The sequence below is a fragment of the Osmia lignaria genome, chromosome 1, assembly GCF_051020975.1.
Source record: "Osmia lignaria lignaria isolate PbOS001 chromosome 1, iyOsmLign1, whole genome shotgun sequence".
Lineage (NCBI taxonomy): Eukaryota > Metazoa > Arthropoda > Insecta > Hymenoptera > Megachilidae > Osmia > Osmia lignaria.
The window spans coordinates 12,874,405-12,883,759 of NC_135032.1; the positions used below are offsets into that span (position 1 = coordinate 12,874,405).

Consider the following 9,355-nt stretch of genomic DNA (forward strand, 5'->3'; position numbering starts at 1 on the left):
TTGAAATTATGATATACAGAAATAAATGTACAGATCTATAGTACACAGAGTTAGCCTTATTATTACGATCCTTCGTAAACATTAGTGTTATTAAAGCAATATTCCCCTTTATTTATTACATAATTACAATAATATAAAATATAATACAAGACAGGTGTTGCTAAAAAAAGTACATTATTCGATTTTTTTCGCTGATATTTATTGTAAGAACGATTCCATTACGATTAGCATTACAGTTTCGAAACTTCTACCAATGGCTGTGATTGGTTGTTTCATTCGGCGTCCTCTCATTTCGACCAATCAGACACGTCGCTGTGTAAGCGAGTACGTCGATTCGTGACGCAGTACAACATTCCTCTTCGAAGCTTCGTTCGTCTTGCACGTGTCTGCAACAGGTAAGATTAAATTATCTTCAAATATTAAATTAAGTTGTCTTTCGGGTGTCGAAAATACAAAAAAGAGAAAGAATAGCCGAAGAGAAGTCTAGCTCTTTGTGTTTTGACATGAATTCGAGGTTATCTTTAAAAATACGTGAGTTGACATTTGTTGCTCTTGCTGTGAAGTCACAATGGAATTGGAATAACAGAATCTGTATTATTTTCCCCTTTATATCAATAATTTGTCGAATATTATTGCATTTTTTCATGTTTTTAGTACATTTTTCCCGTAATTTATTGTTGTATATCGTGATAACTGATTTTCTCGTTTTTTTACTATTACGCCGATATAGATACGAATGAAAATAACATTTCCTTCATTTATTCTGCTTTTATATCAATAATTTCTTAAATCCCGTCAATATCTTTATATTTTTTCTACTTTATTTCTTATATTTTGGTGTTTAAAGTTGAGAAAAGTAATCTTGATTTTATGTCAATATGGCGTCGATAATTTTTAACAAACCTTTCCCTTACGATTAGTATTAAAGTTTCGAAGCACTTTGAAACTTCTATCGATGGCTGTGATTGGCCGTCCCATGTTGGCGTCCTATCATTTCGACCAATCAGACACGTCGTTGGGTGAGCGAGTGCCTTGATTTTTGACGCAGTACAGCATTCCTCTTCGAAGCTTCGTTCGTCTTGCACGTGTCTGCAACAGGTAAGATTAAATTATCTTCAAATATTAAATTAAGTTGTCTTTCGGGTGTTGAAAATACAAAAAAGAGAAAGAATAGCCGAAGAGAAGTCTAGCTCTTTGTTTTTTGACATGAATTCGAGGTTATCTTTAAAAATACGTGAGTTGACATTTGTTGCTCTTGCTGTGAATTCACAATGGAATTGGAATAACAGAATCTGTATTATTTTCCCCTTTATATCAATAATTTGTCGAATATTATTGCATTTTTTCATGTTTTTAGTACATCTTTCCCGTAATTTATTGTTATATATCGTGATAACTGATTTTCTCGTTTTTTTACTATTACGCCGATATGGATACGAATTAAAATAACATTTCCTTCATTTATTCTGCTTTTATATCAATAATTTCTTAAATCCCGTCAATATCTTTATATTTTTTCTACTTTGTTTCTTATATTTTGGTGTTTAAAGTTGAGAAAAGTAATCTTGATTTTATGTCAATATGGCGTCGATAATTTTTAACAAACCTTTCCCTTACGATTAGTATTAAAGTTTCGAAGCACTTTGAAACTTCTATCGATGGCTGTGATTGGCCGTCCCATGTTGGCGTCCTCTCATTTCGACCAATCAGACACGTCGTTGGGTGAGCGAGTGCCTTGATTTTTGACGCAGTACAGCATTCCTCTTCGAAGCTTCGTTCGTCTTGCACGTGTCTGCAACAGGTAAGATTAAATTATCTTCAAATATTAAATTAAGTTGTCTTTCGGGTGTTGAAAATACAAAAACGAGAAAGAATAGCCGAAGAGAAGTCTAGCTCTCTGTTTTTTGACATGAATTCGAGGTTATCTTTAAAAATACGTGAGTTGACATTTGTTGCTCTTGCTGTGAATTTACAATGGAATTGGAACAGCAAAATCTGAATTATTTTCCTTTTATATCAGTAATTTCTTGAACATTATTCAATGTTTTTTGTATTGTTTCATACAATTTGCTGTTTTTAATTTAATAATGTTTTTTCTTGAGCATCGTAATATTATTTCTGTTTAGATCTGTTCGTATACTTCGTTAGGTATCGGCCGGTAGCAGAATGTACCGAACATTGCCGAGCTTTGCCGAAGTGCCGACCGGTCTACGATGGGAAGGAAGGTCTCGCCATTGCTCTCTCGAGCGTCGAACTGGCAGGACGTGTTGAGAGCATGCTTCCGCATAAATAATAGGTACACATTGTATCCATTAAAATATTTTCTATCAATTATAGTTGGATCGTTTATTAATAATAACTTTATTATTGTTGATTAAATTTTATTTACATAAATTCGTATTTCTTTTTGATTACAGATATTTGATAGATTTTGAAAGGACGCCTCGACTCCTGATATGGGTTTGAAATAGAATGTCGTAAGAATTTAATAGTTTAATTTATTCTAATCAATTTTAACAACAGAAAACCACTACTTTAATAAAATTGTCTATTATATTTATTTAATTATGATTTTCTATCTATATAATATTCATTGAAATAATTATCAACAATTATTTAAAACATTTCATTATTACAATATAATCTAGGATCAATATTCAACTTGAATAATATTCGTTTATTCGAGTAATATTCGAATAATATTTTCATTTACATGTAATAACAGTATTTCATTATCGAACGTTCAATAAGAAGAATGTTGGTTTTGTTTTGTATATTTCCATCCATCCCCAACCTCCTCGCCAATCTTTTTTTCCAGGAATTGTTGTGGCCGCGCGCAAGGCGGTCGGTAGAGTCAGTGTTTGTACGCACGTAATTCCAATGTTTTGATTTTGCCAAGGGTGAACTGGCCCTGAATAGAGTTGCGTTTGTACAATTAGGAATCACGCGAAAGTAGAGTCAGTGTTTGCTGCGGATTATAAAATATTTTCTAGAGCATCGCGGCTCTGATTGTTCTTTTTCCATCGCGGAAGTAGAGTCTACAATTGTTCGCCGGAAATTATTTACGGTCGCGTTACTAGTACTTTATATCTTTATTTTTATTTTTAATTTTTTTTTTTTTAATTGCTCGATTTATCCGGTAGTAGAGTCAATACATCACTGAAGAGGAGTCTTGGGTGTTTCTCCGTAAGGAAAGAGTGTAAGTATCTTATTATTTTATTTAATTAATTTTGATCCAAATAGAATAATTTACAATTTCGTCACTTGATAATTGAGAATTCTTTTTAATTGCTAATATTTTATAAAATTCAAATTCATCTATAATTTTATAAGAATAAAGGTTGATAATTTTCATAATTAACCATAATTCTTTTTTGTTCTGTTACAGATGAATTTCTAAATGTTGCCGAGTTCCTGAACACCCTGATGACTGGGCCGATGATTTCCTTCACGACTTCCGTCTTCTTCTATAAGCCAACCTGCTACCTAGTTGTTGTGCAGCCTTCCACCTGGTTGCTGAGCATCCTTCTACTTGACTGTTGGAAGAAGAGTATATCTGCGAACGGTGAGTCGCATGTTTTATGGTTCCTCCGGTGCCCAATCATGTCGTAGGACGAATGGTCCGAATCGACACGGGTTACCGGTTGTATACTTGGTTGGCGAGCATAGTGAACATGAGTATGATTATACTCATGTGTAGTAATATTTTTATTGTGTTTTATTTCATTTAATTCAGGCTAGGTCTTCTTGCACTTTGCGTTTAAATATTATTTCTATTCCACATATTCCAATAGATATTTATCAAATATTTGAATGCTTTTAAATGTTACAATTTTATAATGAAACGTGGAATATGAAATATTTTAATACTGAAATAATTTTATTTAGTTTTTCTATAATGAAGAAGTCAAATACGATTTAAATCGACATAATATTGATAATATTATATAATATGTATACTGGATATACATATTAATGATACTTTTACATAAATTTAATCACATTTTGTAGATTGTAAATTCACATATAGTATGAGAATTTTGTACAACTAGTAAAGTTTCTATAGCGAAGTTTAGCTTATTTACACGTTCATGTAAAATTGAACAATTTATGTGCAAGAAGACAATTCGTGACGGGTAGATTTCCAAGCCAGAGTGATCTATTTCAACACATTTTGCGTATTCTTAAAAAGTTACTCTGAGGAGGGAGTCGCCCGAGGATGTTTTAATTTTTTATTAATTTTCATAATAAATTCTTTTTTCATTGTAAAGAATTCTTAATTAGTCATTTTGCTTTTAATAAAATATCACATTCAATTTTGACATTAAATTCCTTTTTATTAGAGTTTTGCCTTTATTAAATTAGTGTTGCGAGAGTAAATATGACGATGCACTGACTAGTATTCGGTGGGAATCCTTTTGGTTTTTAAACTCAATCCTTTTTATTATTTAATTAATGAAATTAGTTAGAAGGATTCCGCGGCATAAGACCGTGAACACCATCTCTGGGAGATATACCCATGCATTACTAGGCCTTTGCAGGCGCAGTTTTAAAATACGGAACATATGAAAATATGTTACCATATTCTAAACTGCAGTCCTTTTGTCTATACTATGGGCGTCCGTCAATCTGACACCGTTGGATGCAACGTGTTGGACGGGCGGGTAGCGCTCTTAGCGAAGGGGTGCACTCTGTCCTGGCGTTACGACGTCCAGGCGGGGTGGGTGGTATGTAGCGTCTGGCGTAAGTCTAGGGGGCGTGAGACCCTTCGTTGCCAGCTGATATTAGCAGTGCACCATGTTTGCGTCATAGTTGCTCTATTTTGCTTTTCAGTATTTCTTCTTAAAGCTTTATATAATATTTACAAAGTCGAGTCACTTTTATTAAAATAGTGAAATATTAGCCCGTTAGATGTTTGTGTACTAATCATGTTTCTAGATCAGGATTTTCAGATTTAACCCCTTCCGTGTTTATTGTCAAAGCCCATTCACGTGCCCAGGTGCTACTTGGATGGGTAGAGACAATGGGCACGATGACCTAGTTTATAAGAATAATGATTAATAAGCGGCTGGCATTGTGTTAGTATATCGTGCACGACGTAATCTCCACATATGGTGTGTGTGTGTTTTAGGCTGTGGGATTGCGTCGGTTTAATAACCTTTTCATTTATTTTTAATTTGAAATAATATTTTATTCAACAAGATGTACGATGAACGTATAAACGAAATACTATTACTATTACCATGATTATTACCATTACTATGAAATATTCTATATCAAAGTAGTTAATTAAATTTTATAATTATCATTATACGCAATGATTGCTATCCATGCCAGACGATTTCAGTGAAAAATGGTACGTACCGTAGAGTGTGATGTGAGATGAAACTCGGGTGACGGAGGCGTCCCGGGACGTTCTCCCTAGTTTAGGCTCTGCGCCCGGGTGGAGTGTATGGGGGTCGTGGAATGAATTTTTGTGAGAATGTGATTTTGCCTTTTTTAAATATAGCGTTAGGTAGGTAGGTAGTATACCTTCTGGTGTGTGTGATAAATTGTAAGTAGGTAGGGCCGGGACAGGTTGTCACAGTCTCTTGGTCGGGTAGGCGCGATTTCGCGTGATCAACCTGTACCTGGAATATATTTGAAGAATTGACGATACCATCGATGCGATCGGAGTATGTCGTTCGCCTTCGATTCTATCTGTACAATTTTTCAAATTTTTGCCACAAGTTCTGCTCGAGCACGGCACGTGTGCACGAACAACGACTTGTATGTATAAAGTCCTTTTTCGTCCACGTGTCAATTAGAGTTTCGCGATTTTTCTTTTTTGTTGATTGTTTCTTTTTTGGTTTTGCGAATTTGCAAGTCTCGAGCTTTAGATATAAGTTTCAGGTGGGTGGACCGCCCGAAGAAAGAAAAGGCTATATGCCGAAGCGCCCCGACAAACTGTCTTTCAAGAGGGGAACTATTAATGATTTTGCATTCTTTTGCAAAAAAGGATGGGAAATCATTATCGTTACTACTTTGTCACTGTGCTCGCCTGTAGTTGTAGTTTTGTAATTTCAGGAGAAGAGGGGGCCCGTGACCCCCATGATTTTGGGCAAATCGCGTTTTCAATTTAGTGTTGCGAATATTGACCACGGTTCAATTTTGTGTTGCGAACTTTAAATATCGCGTTTCTTTCTTGCATTGCTTTAAAATAGAATTTAACTTTTCAATGTTGATTGCTTTAATATTTTTCAGAGTTTTGTTTTTTAATGTTGATTGCTTTAGTGTTGCGAGTAAAAAATTCACGGTTTGAGAATCCCTATTTTTTGCATTTTAATTGCATGTCTATTAAAGATAGCGTTGCGAATGATATTAGCGCGATTGTTTCCCAGTGTTGCGACTTATAAATACGCGATTTCTTTCCATTAGTTTATAGAGTTCCCTGTTAATTAGTGTTGCGATAATGAATATTCGCGGTTTGCATTAGAGTTGCGATATACGATGAAATGCCCAAAAACGATCCAGTGGATTTGCCATGGTCCATAAGGCAGCTATGGACCAGCTGTCGTGATACAGCCTTGGATTGGCTGTACCCCTTTTTTAGATTAGTGTTGCGTCTTACAAAATTCGGTAGATTTGAGTAGTGTTGCGTTACACTTCGCGTTTTCTCTTTTTTTCTTTTTTTCAGCTTAGCGTTGCGTATAATGGAGCAGCCTTCACGCGTACGCTTTTCTACATATTATATAATTAATGAAATTAGTGTTGCGAGTAAAAAATTCACGGTTTGAGAATCCCCCTTTTCTGCATTTTAATTGCATGTCTGTTAAAGATAGCGTTGCGAATGACATTAGCGCGATTGTTTCCCAGTGTTGCGACTTATATATACGCGATTGCTTTGCATTAGTTTATAAAGTTCCCTGCTAATTAGTGTTGCGGTAATGGATATTCGCGTTTTGCATTAGAAATGCCCAAAAACGATCCAGTGGAGTTGCCATGGTCCATAAGGCAGCTATGGACCAACTGCCATGGTACAGCCTTGGATTGGCTGTACCCCTTTTTTAGATTAGTGTTGCGTCTTATAGTATTCGGTAGATTTGAGTAGTGTTGCGTTACAGTTCGCGTTTTCTCTTTTTTTCTTTTTTTCAGCTTAGCGTTGCGCATAATGAAGCAGCCTTCACGCGTACGCTTTTGTACATATTATGTATAATTAATGAAATTAGTGTTGCGAATGAATTCGCGATTGTTATTAAATTAGTGGAAGTAACTATGACTCACATTCGGTGGGAATCCATTGGATTTCGCGGCATAAGACCGTGAACACCATCTCTGGGAGATATACCCATGCATTACTAGGCGTTTGCAGGCGCAGCTTTAGAATACGGAACATATGAAAATATGTTACCATATTCTAAACTGCAGTCCTTTTGTCTATACTATGGGCGTCCGTCAATCTGACACCGTTGGATGCAACGTGTTGGACGGGCGGGTAGCGCTCTTAGCGAAGGGGTGCACTCTGTCCTGGCGTTACGACGTCCAGGCGGGGTGGATGGTATGTAGCGTCTGGCGTAAGTCTAGGGGGCGTGAGACCCTTCGTTGCCAGCCAATGTTTTGTCATAGTTCAGAATGTTTGCAATTTTGAAATTAGTGTTGCGTGTGATTTCGGTTTCTTTTATAGGGTTTGCTTAGGGATTGCTCTTATGGGCAGTCAAACTTTTCTTTTCAGGTTCCCCTGTACCCTCCCTCCCACTGCCCCCCGCCCCCATTCTTTTTTCTTCCCATCTCTTAGTTTTGAAAATTTTGAGCGTTCGGTTATTGGAAATACTGTTAACTAATATATGAATTTAATGTTTTCAGGATATTATTAGATACGATAAAGTTTTAAATAGAACTTTATTCAAAGTTTTATTTAAAATGGAAATTCATTTTATTTTTTGATGATTGGTGATCATTTATTTCAAGGAATATTTGTTCATTCGATTTTTATTTTACTTTATATAAACAAAAGTAGTGGATAATTGCTGATCGAGTTGTTCAGTTTTAATTTTGGCAGTTTTGTAAAATTTTGTGTGTACTAATGCATCTTCTTTCTAGCTATGTATTGAACTTTTTGTCTTGACATGGATTCAATTAATAAGTTTCTGTTGCAGAGAAATATCTCAGGACGTATTTTGGTAATTAATCCTTTTTAGTTTGTTTCAAGAAGTATTCTGGTATTAAGGTAATACGAGTCTTAGTATGTTTGAAAATTGCATCTAATCCTTTTCGTATTAAGGTAATTTCCGCCTTATTATTTTTGAAAATTTGTGTCTAAAAATTTGTGTAGTTTCTTTCAGGAAGTATTCTGGTGAGGACGACAAAATCAACAAATTCAACACATATTTATTTATTTACAACCCTTTAAATTTTTATATAAGCACGTTGTAAGTTTATGGTTTTGTAGAATGATTATTATATCTTAATGACTTTATGATCATTAAGTATAATCGTGAAACACTGCAGTGTTTAATTAGGAAGCGTTAGATTTAAGCGAATTTTTAATATAATTACGAGCGCTCGGTTAGGTAGCCATTCTTAGTAATATAAGTATGTAGGACAATTACAGATCTGTAATCAAAATGAAAATTAAAAAATGTTGCGATAGGAATAAAAAGCAAAAATCTACGTAAATATATGTATAGATAAGTAGATAGGTAGGTAGTGAATAAAAATAATGCTCCTTTTGTTGTTCGTTTGCATAACAGTCAAAAACGTTTTGCAAATGTGCATCAAGAGGATGATGTTTTATTGAATAAAAGTAAAAATTTGCATAAATGGAGGGTGGATGGGAAGAGGTAGGGCGGGTCTCCAGCCGCAGCAACCTCCCCGTGGTGAGACCTGGGAAATCGTTATTATTTGATGACTAATTAATAACTGTATCATTATTTCTATGGTATACTTATTAATTATGCAGCAAATAATACGAGCGAATTGGCTGCGAAAATGCTTTTTTTCTATTTAATCGCTGTTGTATTTTTTTCCAGGAACTATGTCTTCAAGATTTGAAGTGTATCACATTGCAAATACAATTTTACGGAACGAAAATTAATAATAATGAATGCATGGTCAGTATTGTTATTTATACTTACTTGAATCAAGGAAACCTTGAACTCGTGGTACATACATCGTTCTTCAAGTTTATACTGTACCACAATCCAGAACTGAATTAGCTCAGGCTAAAAATATGTGATGTATCGCGAAACTAAGATACGATATTATAAACAGTGATTCCACTTGTGATGATGGTCAGCTAACTTATTTAAAATGTTATTGAAAATATCATTGAGAAAGAAAAGGACGATGGATATTATTAAATAAACAAAATTTTCGA

General features: G+C 34.8%; 2 long non-coding RNA genes across 2 annotated transcripts; one reads left to right on the forward strand and one right to left on the reverse strand.

The window, feature by feature from the left end:
• Nucleotides 1-156: 156 nt before the first annotated feature.
• On the reverse strand, nucleotides 157-1,739 carry LOC117606282 (uncharacterized). Its single transcript, XR_004581940.2, has 3 exons — nucleotides 1,607-1,739; nucleotides 904-1,089; nucleotides 157-386 (listed from the first exon to the last, which is right to left on the reverse strand). It is a non-coding gene; the product is annotated as an uncharacterized LOC117606282 (long non-coding RNA).
• On the forward strand, nucleotides 366-2,557 carry LOC117606281 (uncharacterized). The gene is made up of 5 exons (XR_004581939.2): nucleotides 366-395; nucleotides 921-1,098; nucleotides 1,624-1,801; nucleotides 2,127-2,296; nucleotides 2,418-2,557. It is a non-coding gene; the product is annotated as an uncharacterized LOC117606281 (long non-coding RNA).
• Nucleotides 2,558-9,355: the final 6,798 nt, after the last annotated feature.